The sequence below is a fragment of the Zingiber officinale genome, chromosome 9B (assembly GCF_018446385.1).
Source record: "Zingiber officinale cultivar Zhangliang chromosome 9B, Zo_v1.1, whole genome shotgun sequence".
Taxonomy (NCBI): Eukaryota; Viridiplantae; Streptophyta; class Magnoliopsida; order Zingiberales; family Zingiberaceae; genus Zingiber; species Zingiber officinale.
The window spans coordinates 96,514,671-96,529,332 of NC_056003.1; positions in this window are offsets into that span (position 1 = coordinate 96,514,671).

A 14,662-nucleotide genomic window follows, 5' to 3' on the forward strand; every position below is an offset into this window, starting at 1 on the left:
AATTTAAGCAATGTGACGCTATAGCAAGCTGCCCACTTACAGTAATCTCTTCTCATTATCGGAGATCTATTGTTGTTTGGGTTGGAATGAAAACGGTGTGAAATGTGCTTCAGAGAGAAGAAAGAAGAAGAGCAGAGTTTTGACCGTGTGGATCCACATGGTCGTGTCCCTTCTCTCATGAGCAAGTAGCACACGACCATGCAAAAAGGCATGATCGTGTCATTCGTCTAGAGAAGAGGAAGACTATGGTTGTGTGTTTTCACACGACCGTGCCTCCCATTTAGAGTTCAATGAAGCCCTAGTCGTGCCAAGCAAGTAGAACTGAGTAAAGACACGATCGTGCTAAAAGGTATGACCGTGCCTCCCAAACATAACAACTTCAAGTTCTGGCCGCGAGTGCCCTGGCCCGTTCCCTACTCTATTTCTGGAGAGGTCTTCCCCTTCTTTAAGGGAAGAAGGTTCTCCCCTTTGGGAGACCAACTTGGTTCAGATCTATGCCCTCTCCACACTCTGTTGGATGATCCAAAGTCATTTTCATCCTCCTCCTTGACTCCAGAAGAAAAGGATTAGATTCGAAGATTACTTGACGCATTTGATAAGCTTCTTCTCCCTTCTTCTCTTAGATTTGGTTTTGATGCTTTTAATTTCATTGTCTTTGAATTCTTTCCTCCTTGTTATGGAGCATATATATTTATTTTAAGATTAAGGGAGTAATTATGATGTGAAATTGATGTATACTCTTAGATTTTCCAATTTCCTTTCCATATGACATTGCTTATGCCTTGTACTCATTTGATTAAATATGCGTGCAGTGTTATGCGTTTGTGCTTAATTATTATGTTTGGTTGAATGATTGTATAGTTTTATTCATCTCGTAAATGGAATGCTCTAGATTATATGACCAAGGGGCTCTAGTGACAAGGGTAACCCTTTAACTGGACATCTAGAGCGTTGCCTCGAAAGGGGAAGCAATTCTCTACAAGGAGGTATAGAATTAAGCTTATTGGGTCATTTCTATGTTCATGCTATCAAGTGTTTGGTGCATTCTTGTGGATGTATGACCTAGGGGCCCTAGGGACAGGGGTATCCCTTTAACCGGACTTTATAGAAATCACTTCCATTAGATAGCATAGGATGTCAATAGAAATGACAATCTGACAAGACCACCACGGGGAAGTGTTGGTAACGGAATGAACTTCCTACATGCGCATAGGAATAGAGGATGGATAATTGGTAATCCTTAGTTCATTGATTAGCATCACAATGAAACCGAACCCTAAGAACGTTCCTCCCAACCAAGTTCCTCAACCAACTCTCAATTTCTCTCTCAATCTCTCTCTGTATTCCTCTCTCTCAATCTACTTCTTTAGTGCAAGATTCTCAACCAATGTTCATTTAGCTAATTCGCTATGATTGATCTCTAGTACTTATATCTAGTCCTCATGGGATAGATATATTTTATTACTTGATGACATCCATACACTTGTGGATGATACATATCAAGTTTTTGGTACTGTTGTCGGGGACTGCGCATATAACATTAGTTGATAATCACTAGACTTAGACTAGACATTGTTTTATATTTTTGTAAGTATTTATGAACTTTTGTTTTTCATATATCTTGCATTGTCTTACTTTTATTTCTTCAATTTTCTTTTTTCATTTTAATTCTGCAATTTGATTGTTGCTTTTAATTTGAGCACTCTATTTTTCTACAATTCAATTTCTGTAATTTTTGAATCTCATGAAATTTGATTCCAAGTATCTTGTTCTTGTATGCGAAGATCTAATCCTATTGGAAATTTATTGCCACTTGACCCTGAAATAGATAGAACATTCTAAAAAGAAAAAACTTGCAGAGACAACAAGAAGAACAAGAAATTTGTCAAATGGCGAACAAACCTCTTAAGAATTATGCGGTGCCCTATGCATGTGGGCTTCAGTCTAACATCACATACCAACTATTAAAGCCAATAATTTTGAGATAAAGCTTGCAGTAATCACGATGGTACAACAACATCAATTTGGGGTAGACCACATGAAGATCCAAACCAATACTTGGAAGTCTTTTATGAAATATGCGGTACTATGAAAATGAATGGATTCCCAGCAGAGGCAGTGAGATTAATGCTATTTGGGTTTTCTCTAAGGGATAGAACCATGTTATGGTTTACTTCTTTGCCAACCAACAGTATTACTTCATGGGAGCAATGTAAGCAGTTATTCCTTGATAAATTCTATCCACAAAGAAAAACAGCGTATATGCATAATTTTATTGCTAGATTCAAGTAAGTTGACTCAAAATCTTTGTATGAATCTTGGGATAGATTTAAGAACATGCTCAAAATGTGTCCTCACCATGTTTTGGAAAAATGATTCGTGGTCCACACATTTTATAATGACATCAACTATCATACTAAGGTGTCTCTAGATTCTGCAGTTGGAGGGACACTAATGAACAAAGCTTTAGATGAAGTTGAAGAAATTACTGAAAATGTGGTACTTAACCACCACTAGTGGGCATCTGAGTGAAGTGGGAGCTCTTTCCCTAGAAACCTGGTAAAGGCACTAGACAAGTTTGATGTTGATGCATTTACACTAATGTCAGCAAAAGTGGATGACTTAACAAAGAAGCTCGAATCAATGGGGACCAGTATGGTGAATGCCATAGTAAAAATTTATGATTCTTATGGTAGTACATAACATACACAAGAAGCTTGCCCACTTGGGGTTATCTCTTCTCAGATTGAACAATTTGAGAAATGTGACGCTATAGCAAGCTTTAACTCAAGGCAAAATAACCCGTACTCCAACACATACAATCCGGATTGGAGGAACCATCTAATTTTTTCCTACAAAAATAATCAAGACCAGGGGCATCCTCTGGGTCAAAGGCAGGGCTACCAACTTAGACAACAACATAGCTATCAACTAGAACAACCATAACAATAAGGCTATCAACAATCCTGATTAGAAAAACTACTTGAAGAAGTCCATACATCACAAATAGAGAAGAAAAATGAAATCAAGCAGCTCACTCAAAGGATGAAATTTTTTGAAAAATACCAGAAGATTCAAGATAGCCAAATTGTATAGATAGCCTCATCTTCCTCAAGAATACTAGGAGTTTTTCTAGGTAAGCCCGATGTGAACCCAGTTGAACACTACAATAGAATTGAGCTTCAGAGCGGACGAACCTTAGGAGATCCCCAAGTGACCGCTCTCGATAAGGGAATTGATATTCATCGAGCTCTCCTTCTTTATCACAACTGAGTGGTACACAAGATGAGGAGGAGAGTACTGAGAAGGTTGAAGAGCTTTCTCCACTAGAAATTCAAAGTCGAATAATTCCTTTCTCCCAAAGATTAGTCATCACTAAAAAAGATGAAGAATTTGGCAAATTCTTAGAGTGTCAAAGAGCTTTGCATTGAAGTACCATTGATTGATATACTTCATCAAATGCCAAAGTTTTCCAAATTTATGAGAGAGATTATGTCTAATTGAAGGAAGAAAGAAGAGTTTGAGACCATGGCGCTAACGAAGGAGTATAGTGCTCTAGTTCTGAACATCGTTCCCCTAAAGCTTCTGTTGGATCGTGAGCACATTTTTTAAATTTTAAAAACTTAAAATAAAATTGCAGTGGAAATATTGAAAGAATACACAAGAAAAATTCAATCAGTTTTACTTGATTCGGAGCCTTCAGTGACTCGTACTCCAAGATCCAGGCCGTGCGGACCTATCGATGGGTAATCTACTAAATGTCTCTTCCGGAACCACCGAAAGTGGTAATCGAATACAAAGGATGGGGATAGTGTAACAGCCTGCACTTCTCTTTTAAAATAGTAGTATGAAGAATGCAACACTAATAAAATGTTACCAACAAGTTAGAGCTCTTGATGTGTTGTGTCAGTCTACCAGAGATGATCGGATCACTTGAAAGATTAGCTTGGTGGCAGAACGACTTCTTTAAAGTAGCAACAGTAAGCTGGAGTGATTAGAACTTCAAACGGATGCGTGGTAGATCGTAGAAGTGACGTCTTTGAAGCTTTGGTCGAGCATCTGTTTTATAGAGTATGGAAGGCACCTTCCATAGCCCTGAAGGTGCCTTCCATAAGAAAAATTTTATCCCAAAAAATACTACTCCTTATCATCTACAAAGTCTCTGATTTTATCCGATGGAAGGCACCTTCCAAGCCTTCGAAGGTGTCTTCCATGAACAACACTCAAGGCTCCTTCGAAGCTCCTGAAGGTGCCTTGGGTACTGTTCACTCAAGGTGCTTTGTGCTCTATTTATGCTACAAAATGTGTTAGTTCAATACTAAAATATTTAACCTACAAAATTAAGTTAGCATAAATAATAATAAGCAGTAATAATTAGTTTCTTTCCTTTTAGGACCAGGAACTAGTCAAGATCTCAGTTTAGGAATTCAAAATGGACCTAAATTGGACCAACACCTTCCGTCCCTTCAATCAAGACGTATCTTCACAGAGTCACTCTCCTCTAGTGACTTACCTTCACTTACCAACTTGTAGTCTATTGACTAGCCTCTCTGCTAGTTGCCAGGTCTGCAGACTCAACTAGACTTTGACCAACTGTCAGGCCTAGCGGACTCAGCTGGACTTCCCGCCAGATATCAGGTTGGCCCTTTGACCTATTTGGACTCCACACCAACTATTGAGTCCTTATACCTAGTTAGATTTCATCCTGATATCAGGTCCCCTAGATCCGTCAATTTCAGCACGCTTGGTAAATACATTAGATCATAATAACACCTAACTTAACTCACTTATCGTTTATCAAAACCTAAGTTAGATCGTTAATACAAATTGCACCAACAATCTCCCCATTTTTGATACAATGACAACTTGGGTTAAAGTTAGGAAAAGATATGCAAAAATAAAAGAGTAATAACATGATTCAAGAGAAACAACTTAAGTAAGATCAATTGTTGTTTTATTCTCTTAATCATTTTAGGGTTAAGATTTTCAAGATTTAGTTTATCTTTTTCTTACTTAACCCTTACCTTCTCCCTTTAGCATTCATCAAAAAATTCAAATAAATGTAGTAAAGTATAAAATTTTCAAAGTAATTACAAAAATCTTCAAGTTTTAGTGGAGGGAGGAGTTAAAAAAAATTCCAAGTATTTTGAAAGAAATTTTCAAAGGTTTTAACACTTGTAGAGCAAAATAAGGTTGAAAACATCTTCAAATAACATTAAAGAAAAAAATAAGTTTGGAATAAGTTTGCCAACAAATTTTTTCAATATCTTTTTTAAAATAGTTGCCAAAAACAATTTGTAAAGTGTGATTTTGCAAAAAAAAAAATGTTTGAAAATAGTTTTAAAATATTTTCAAAGTAATTTGGAAATAAAATTATTTTTCCAAATATTTTAGAAATGATTTTCAAAGTACTTTTTAAAATAATTTTCAAAGGGATAAAATACTTTTTCAAATTAATTTTGCAACACATTTTCTCAATTTTCAAATCAGACATTTTGAGAAAGTGTAAGAATTATCTTTTGCAAAGCAAGTTTTGCAAGGTAGGTTGAAAGTAAATTTTTCAAACCAATCTCTTTTGCAAAGTATTTTTAACTATTTTTCAAACAAAGTTTACAAAGGGGTTTTCAAAGTAAATTAACCAAAATATTTTTTAAAAAATGAGTAAGTTTCAAAATCCTTTGTAGTTTGCAAAAAATGGGTAATAAAGGAATTAAATTACTTTGAAAGTAGTTTTTAAATATCCTCCCCCGAACCTTATATATATTATTTTTTTTAAAAAAAATTAATCATCTAGAAATTATCCTTAAATGTCTAACTGTTAGTTACTAACCGACTATCAAAAGATAGAAGTGTTCACTTGGTTAGTCAAATTAAGTAAATGTATCTAATTAGTGTTTGACTAGAATGGATTACCTAACTTGATCACTGTAATCTTGGTATTTTTTACCTAGACTTATATTGATACACTGATACACTTGGTCATGTCATTCTAAATTTTTGAATACACAAACAAGGTAGGCCTAGTGTCTTTGTGAGATGCTCGTTACCTATATCTATAGGATTATATTTTTTATGGGTGTGATCTAGACTATCGCCAAAATTACTTTTGAAATGCTAGGGAAATAGGAATTTTAGAAATTATAAATAATGAGTTTCCTTAGAATTTGCAAATCACTTGAAAAACATATCCTACTCTAATAAGGAATTTCCTAGATTATCCAAATAAAGTGGTCAAGGAGAAATAGTTGAATACATAGATCAAGTCAAACAAATATACAATATATATAGCAATGTACTGAACACAATCAAGTGTGATCATCATCAGCCAGTGGAAGTGGGGGATGATCAGACACTTGTAAAGCTTAAAGTATCAACTGCATCTATATGTTTAGCTATCAAAATCTAGTGGTCATCTCCCCTCAGAGATAGGTGAACCCCTCTAAGACAAACTGTCGGATCTGTGTAGAAGAGTCCTCAAGTCTAGCAAGTCAGCCCTCGATGGATAGCAAAGCCAAAGGATGGATTAAGGTTGAGGGTTGGGTCAAGGTCAGAAGAGATCCTACGAGCTCCTCTATTGTAAATATTGGTCTCTCCTCCCCCTTGGTCTGAATGATAGGTGGTATATCCTTCTCTACCTCGTTTGGAATGTCTAGCTAAGGGTCCACTCTCCAAACTAGTCCCTCCTGAGATGTGACATCTATATGCACTAATGCAAGTTGACGCTGTCACGCCCCAGAGGAGTCTCTGTCCGAAGAAATTTCGGCAGCATCTCCCCTGTACGGCGGACAATATGAAACTTTCTACATATCACATATACATCAGCCACAGGCGGCTGGAATGATAACAAAAATAAAAACAAACACCACGCAGTTTATAAAGATATTCAGCCTCTGGCTGTCACAACCACGCAGTTAATAATAGTAATCAATAACAATAGGACTCTGACTCGAAATCCACCCTACTCCACTACACTCGTAAAGCTCAAATCCAACGAACTCACCTCTTCTGCCGTCCAGGCAGGCACATAGTAGAATGGAATTTAATATCATATCAAAAATCCATCAAAAGGTATCACTCCATACAATATCCACAGGAAAAAAATCCAAAGACAATACTAAACCAAAGTCTGATATAGAAAAAGGTCAAAATAAAACAAATAACGAACTAATAGAGAACTAACTCTACGTGCAGATGGGGGGTCAGCGCCTGGAACTGCTCCGGACAACCTCAACCTGAAAATATCAACAATGGAGGCGGGGTGAGTCCAACACTCAGCAGGTACAACTGATATGCATAATAAAACAAATAACAGACAACACTAATCATGCGTACAGTCTCCTGAATACGAGAAGGAATAAATGCAACTGAAACGAAATCAGGAGATAACTGTACTAACCGGGATCAAGGTACAAAGGTAACAGGTCGTCAGACCGAAGAAATCATAATCCTATATGCATGTCAATCAAATGCATCCATACAAATGCAGCATATAAGTGCAGCAATCACAACAATAAAATGCAATAAATGCATATGGTGACCGTGCACTCGGACATCACTGCTCCTGACAGTGACTGAGTGGACGGAATGCTGTCGGAGTACTCCTGTCCTCTGGCCCCAAATCATAAATGGGGGAGCTCAATGCTCTCATCTCCCGGTACACAACGACGGGGAGGAAATCTCTGCCGGCTACCACGCTGAGTCTCCTGACCAACGGAGCCAAACAGAGTCCACCATCTGCCGGCTACCACGCTGCTACCCTAAATGCCAACGGAGCCAAACAGAGCGGAACTGACTGCCGGCTACCACGCTGAGTCACCTGACCAACGGAGCCAAACAGCAGAACCGCCACACTCCAGCCAGATATACAACTAATCCATGGGTGGTGTGTGCAGTACATGTAACTGGCAATGGGCTCAACCAAAGTGGAGCCGACAATCGCACAGCATGCAATCATGATGCATGACAATAAAAACATGGCAATCTCATGAATAGCATAGCAAGATCCATACATAAATACAAGGTGTACCACAAGTCAATGTATCAAATGGAAGGTACACAAACAGATAGGGTATCATATAAAACCCTAGGTCCTGAACATGATGTATCACAAGGTTGGGTCACTACCGGAAGCATGTAAGGTCAGATAAATAACAACATGCAGTGTATAATAAATAAACAAACAACATGTAACAGATCATGTAGTGACCAACCGAATAAAATGGAAAACACAATTCTTGCTATATGTTAAACACTTTATTATGCATATCAAAAGACATAAGTCAAAGTACCCGCCTCCAATAAGAAAAATCGTATCCGAATAAATCCTCGTCGAGACACCGTCTCGAATCAAAGTCCTGTAACACATGGTATCCAAATTTAGCTAAATACATATAAATAAATTAGCTAAATCAAATCCTCAAGAAGCTAATATAAACTCAGATCCAATTATAAACCCTAATTGAATCATTTAACTCCTCAATCGTTTCTAATCCATTCGAATTAGGACTTGTAATAAACATGGTTAATCATAGCATCTTACCCGATTTAGTCCTAATTCGACACATATATCAACTAATCAAATAATCCAAATTCATTTTGATCTACATCCAAAACCAATTACATACTCCTTACCTCAATTCACAATCAAGTGACCGCTGGTGGGATACGGCCCGAGGGCGTCACCGCCGAAGCAGGATCATCGGAACTGTGGATCACTAAAAATCAATGTTGTCCGAAGCTAAAATGATCAAACTAGCATGATATATGATACGAACAGTACATACCCAAATCTGCCGTACCTACAATAGTGCCAATCGTTTTCCCTCAGCCGCTGATAACTGATCCCTAAATCAAAATACCCAAAAATCAGCACTTGCCGTAATCCAAGAGGTTCAAGTGCTACTGATTGAATCTGTAACCCAACCTCAACTCGGAAGAGTACTACAATCAGTGATCTAATACATAGGAACAACAAAGATAAGCTGCTCACCTCACCGCTGTCTGCCTTGAATCCGGCAGAACAAGAAAATCTAGGGCACAGCACAGAGGAACAACACGGTGACCGGCAACAAGGCTGAGGAGTGCAAAGCAGTGGCCGGAAGATGAAGGGAAATCGGCTGTCGGCAAGGGATCTGCATCCCTTGTGCTCGCACGGCCGGAGGAGGAAGGAAATCTTCGGCCGGCGCCCAGGAACCAGACCTAGGGTTCAGATGCTCGATTTCCGACGGCCCCTGGTGTCCGCAAAGAGATGGAAGCAGGCTCGGTCGGCGGTCGCTCGATGAAGAATGGCTCGAGTTGGCGTCGGGCAGAGGAGAGGAAATCGATCGGCCTCGGGAAGAAGAGGAATAGGTGGTCGGCGCCGAGAGGAAGGAGAAGAGAAGGAAACCGCAGCAGAGCTTTTCGACGTCGGGGTCGGGAATGAGGGAGAAGAGAGGCGGTTAGGGCTCGGGTTCGCGAGGGGAAAGGAGTGAACGGCGACACAAAGAAATGAAAAGAAAAATAAATAAAGAAAAAGGAAATTTAGAAATTCAACGTTTCCTCATTTAAATAGGGTAGCCTAAACAGGCTTTTCCCGGCCCCGTTTCCATCCCCGTTAACTCGTTCGTACGAGCTCCGAAAAATTCCCGAAAAATTTCCAAAAATTCCGGAAAAATCCCTTATTAATATTCCCCTATTTTCCGGTATTTTACATTCTCCCCCACTAATAAAAATTTGGTCCCCAAATTTCGTTATCTACCATCAGCAAACACTAACAATAGGTATAGAGTATAAATGCTGAACGGTAAATAAATCACATACCTCAAGTGAAAAGGTGGGGATATCGAACTCGGATCGTATCCTCGAGCTCCCAAGTATCCTCCTCATCCGAATGATGCTGCCATCTGACTTAACCAGCCGGATAGTCTTGTTCCGCAACTGACACTCTTTCCGGTCGAGAATCCGTACCGGAATCTCCTCATAAGTGACGTCAGGATGAATAGGAACTGAGACATCTATCAGCACATGTGTCGGGTCCGGTACGTATCTCCTCAGCGTAGTTACGTGGAATACGGCGTGAACGCCTGCCAAGGACGGCAATAGTGCCAACCGATAAGCTACTGCTCCAATTCTTTCCGAGATCTGAAAAGGTCCAATGTATCACGGAGCTAGCTTACCTCTGAGACCAATCTCTTCACCCCTTTCGTGGGTGAAACTCGTAGAAATACCTGGTCGCAAATGGAGAACTCTAAGGGTCTCCGACTCTGGTCAGCATAACACTTCTAGCAGTCTTATGCCTCTGACATCCTCTATCTGATAATATGGACCACTTTGCCTCACGTTGAGCTCTATGAGGTCTCAACAACTGGGTGTCTCGGATTCTCGTCCTGATCGACGATTGAGCAACTATGGTAACAAGAATACCCTGCTCTGTCTGTCCCTGCTCCTCAATGTCTAACTCAGAGAAATCCTGAATCAAATCTGTGACCACAACTCGGTGGCAAGCTAAAGTCCCTCTGGACCTCTAGCTAAGTGCATCGGTAACCACATTAGCTTTTCCCAGGTGATAGCTAATGGTACAATCATAATACTTCAGGAACTCCATCTATCTCCTCGGTCGAAGATTAAGTTCCTTCTAAGTGAACAGATATTTGAGACTCCGATGGTCAGTGAAAATCTCAATGTAATATCATACAGGTACTGCCGCCAAATCTTCAGGGCAAAAATAACAGCGGCCAACTCCAGATCATGAACTGAGTATTTTCTTCTCAGGCTCCCTCAACTATCGAGAAGCATATAAGAATACTCTACCGTGCTGCACCAGAACAGCACCCATACCCTGTAGAAACGCGTCGGTGTAGAGAACAAATTCGTCCTCTTCCGAAGGTAAAAACCAAAAATCAAAGCCGACACTAGTCTCCGCTTCAGCTCCTAGAAGCTGATCTTGAAATCCTCAGTCTAAATAAACTTCACGTCTTTCATGGTCAGGCGTGTAAGTGGCATAGCAATCCGTGAGAAACCCTCAACGTATCTCCGGAAATATCGGCCAAACAAAGGAGGTTGCAAGCCTCTTCTATTGACTCCGTCTACTCCCGACGGTAACAATCTCGATCTCATGTGGAACCACGGTATACTTCTATTGGTGACCGTGTGGCTCAAACATCTCACATAAAACAATCCAAACCAGCACTACTGATAATCACATATAGATGTTCTCGTCGAATCATCTCTAGATCTATGCAAAGGTAGTGTACGTGACTCACCTCGGATCCGTAATAGATCACAACATCGTCCACAAAGATAATGGACACCTATCCAAACATCCTCGACATACCAGGATCATCGAATCCCTGAAAACATCTAAGGCACTGTAAGCCTATATGGCAAAAACCAATACACATAATGTCCGTATCACAGACATTCCTATCCATAAGATCTCCAATAATAAATCGAAAAAATCTTATCATCAATAACATAAATCACCAAAGAATAAATCCTCCAGGGTGAGAGCAACGCTCCATCACAGGAAACACCACATATGTGGGAGCAACGCTCTACCACAAGAAATCCTCAACATGTGGGAGCAACACTCCACCACAAATAATCTGAAATATGTATCTGCAATAAATATAGGAGCAATGCTCCGCTACCAGCAATCCGTGATATGTGGGAGCAATGCTCCACCACAAAACAATACCCAAGTACCCCAAGGCACCTAACTATCCAGCTAGAGACTGTACAAGATCTCTCTACCACAATTCGCTGTGGTTAGCCTAGGATATAACAACCTAGTAACTAATCAAATCCATCATCAACTCTATCAGCATCCTAGTGGGTCATCCACTGATAGGAAAATTAGTTGATGAGTTAATTCAACAAATGACATAATACAGTCACTCCACATTCTGCATTCAGTATAAGTAGAATCATCATACTGCTACCAATGTATACACCTAGCACACATGCTCACACAACATATGTATGATCAACAAAATCCTCCAATTATTATACACCAAACATACTCACACCTCAGGTATATTCAGTATGATACCTCCAACAATACATACCGAACACGTGTGCAAAATCAATGTAGGTAAAATCAATAATACACCTCAAACAACACCCACATGACATACCTTCACCTATGCCAAGAGTATAACCAACATATACTTCCAATAAAGCATACTAAACTCAGGTGCACTCACAAATCAAACATAATCAAAAAGTTACCTCAGATACCACACCAAACACATATGTACATATCACAACTCAGATTAAATCGACAAAATGCCTCCATCAAAACACCACCGATGTACTTATACTACATCTCGGATTTAATCAACAAGCTATCTTCAATAATACCTCCAGATACATACACCGAACTACATATCTATGATCCACAAGGAACCTTCAAATCATATCAGAACATGGATACATATACTACTTGTAAATGGACAGTCTACCACAGGACTCCTACAACCCAAAACAATCATGATATATATGCAAAATCAGCATACCAGCTCAATCAAAGAGACCAACCTTATGCTACCAACACTCATGGGTTACCGGTATATCTAAACAAAATTCATGCATATGTATCAAGCATGAATACATCAATCAAAAGCAACCCAAAATAAAGCAGTCTAATCATCCAGTAACAACCCTGCTCTAGGTTCAAAAGAACTGGTATCGGACAAGAAAGATATACACACCGTGGTATAACATTGCAGTCAATGTCATACACTACCAAGACTATATCCAATGGGAAAAATTTTATCCTCATAAATCCAAAATGTACTCTCCCAGTATACACTAGTAACGATTGTATCCCATAAGTGTTAAGCAATTAGCTCTACACTTCCTTACATCAGCGGGGTCGCATATTCCAATGCACCCTCTAAATTATCCCACCAGGTATATACAGTCTACGGTCAAAGTCTTCATGGAATAGGATACATCGATCCTTTATAATCTATCCAAGCCGACAATGATATATGGTTAAATCAGTCCTTTCCACGCCAGTACAAAACATGTACTCAAATGTGCTTTAGATATATAACTAAGCACAAATAACCTAAAGGTTCGAACCTCTAAAAAAATATAGTATGGCGATCCTCTACTGATCAACCAACAAAACTAAATCATACATCTACTAACTAATCAAGAATACCTTAATCCTCCACAAGCAACTAAGGTATATCAAACCACGACTACCCAACTCGACAAACGTAAATCAGTCTTCTACTGACCGATCTAACAAGAGTAAATCAATATTTACTGATGAAAATTAACTCAGATCAAATAGTATACTACATTATCAAATAACTAAATCAGTTCATGGTCAATTTAACACTAATACATCAACTCAAACTAGAGAATGTCAACCCACATAATATCATATGTATACATGTGTACAACCCAAAAGAAAAAGTCAGAATTCAAGAACATCAAGACACTTTCATTTTTTTTTTTATCCTCAAAAATATCAGCCCACATAATATCAGATGAATCAGTCTCTACTCCCCATGAGGGCAAATTAGTATTTAAAACATCAAATCATTATTTATCCACATAGTCCAATATCAGATGAAACAAATATCAATTTTTTTTTTTTAATATCATCCTGTTAACTATCCATAACCAACCAGGTTTATTTAAATCTCATAGGCCCATTCAACCGTAAAACTCTCCAGCACCCAATTTATAATCTGATCACCAACCATAATCATCAAACCTGTGAATATCATGAATGACACTCACTATGTCACCATCAATGACAACCCAAATATAAATCATCAAAATAGTTATCCACTAATAGATCATCTAAACAAATATCTAGTAATTGATCATCAGACAACCACATAACATTTACTCTCATAAATCATTAGAAATCAACATATCATAATATCTTATATCACAATATCCCTCAACCTCAAACCATTCTCAACAATGATCAAACATGGTAACCCCCAATGATCAATTTCCATCGTACCTGGTACCCTAATATCCAAAAGATATGAGTATAAAACTCTCCTGGCTAAGTCAACAGGAATATGTAGGTATCATCCACTACCCAGCTAACAATAGCAGAGGCTGGTATGTGCCTCCATTTCCTACGAGTAGTAACAGAAGCTAACACTACTGATGGCATGAAAAGAAAAATCACCAGAGATTATAATCCTTTATCTCTATTAAGTCAACCATCCTCAATGGCTAACTCATCACAAGTAATATGTGCTACAGCAACCAGACAGGTACTAAATAAAGAATGCTAATACCTGTCATAAACTATAAAATTAAACATCATACCTATATGCCGTCTGGAGATGTTCCGTCGCTGTCCAGTCCCCAACTTGACCTCAAAATTTCCGATCATAAAAATCACCGGAAATCCATATAAATCCGAAACGAAAATCCAAACACAATCGTAATGGAAAAATCCATGTCACTCAAACAACTACCCAGTTTGACTCGCAAACTTGGGTTAATCCAAAAATCCAGAATACCTAAAGCAGGTGTCATAACCCACTCTGATACCAATATATTGGTATCAGATAAATCTTGAAAATCCAAAATACAAAAATCCAACAAGTATCGCCAAACTTTGGCGCTCTGATACCATATCAATTGGTATCAGGTTATACCAACTATGCAAAATACGAAAACAAAGATCGTAAAAATCCAG